At 38.1% G+C, this 727-nt stretch overlaps 1 protein-coding gene across 1 annotated transcript in view; it reads right to left on the bottom strand.

Moving 5' to 3' along the window:
- Positions 1 to 727, bottom strand: part of PHKA1 (phosphorylase kinase regulatory subunit alpha 1) — a 414,257-nt gene that overhangs the window by 91,201 nt on the left and 322,329 nt on the right. The gene's annotated exons all lie outside the window — the stretch shown is intronic.

Below are 727 nucleotides of genomic sequence, written 5' to 3'. Positions count from 1 at the left end.
ATCACTACAGCAGTAGATTGCCCAACCTTCCTTCCGAGGAGTGGCTGGTGGGTTTGAACCGCCACCCTTCTGGTTAGCAGGCAACTGCCTTAGGCACTATGCTACCAGAGCTCCTATTAGAAGTCCTAGCCAGGGCAATAAGGCAAGAAAGGGAATTCAAAGGCATCCAAATTGGTAAGGAAGAAGTAAAATTATCTCTATTTGCAGATAATATAATACTATACATAGAAAACCCAAGAGACTCAACAAGAAAACTACTGGATCTTATTGAAAGATTTAGCATAGTGGTAGGATACAGGATCAACATACAAAAATCAGTTGAATTTCACTACACCAGCAAAGAGGTCTCAGAGAAGGAAATAAGGAAATCAATATAATTTACAATAGTTACCAAACAGATAAGATACTTGGGAATAAATCTTTCCAAGAACAGAAAAGACCTATACAAAGAAAATTTAAAAACATTACTTCAAAAGATGTACATAAATTGAATAATATACCAAACTCATGTATGGGAAGATTGAACATTGTGAAAATGTCAATACTACCCAAAGCAATCTATAAATTCAATGCAATCCCAATGCAGACTCCATCAATATTCTTTAAAGACAAGGAAAAACCAATCACTAATCTTATATGGGGAGCTCTGGTAGCATAGTGGCTAAGGCACTTGACTGCTAACCAGAAGGCTGGCGGTTCAAACCCACCAGCCACTCCTCGGAAGGAA

Source organism: Orycteropus afer, unplaced genomic scaffold (genome assembly GCF_000298275.1).
Source record: "Orycteropus afer afer isolate SDZICR_OR568_19922 unplaced genomic scaffold, OryAfe1.0 scaffold00926, whole genome shotgun sequence".
Lineage (NCBI taxonomy): Eukaryota > Metazoa > Chordata > Mammalia > Tubulidentata > Orycteropodidae > Orycteropus > Orycteropus afer.
The sequence above is the reverse complement of the archived record's forward strand: the minus strand, read 5'-3'. Positions and strand labels throughout refer to the sequence as shown.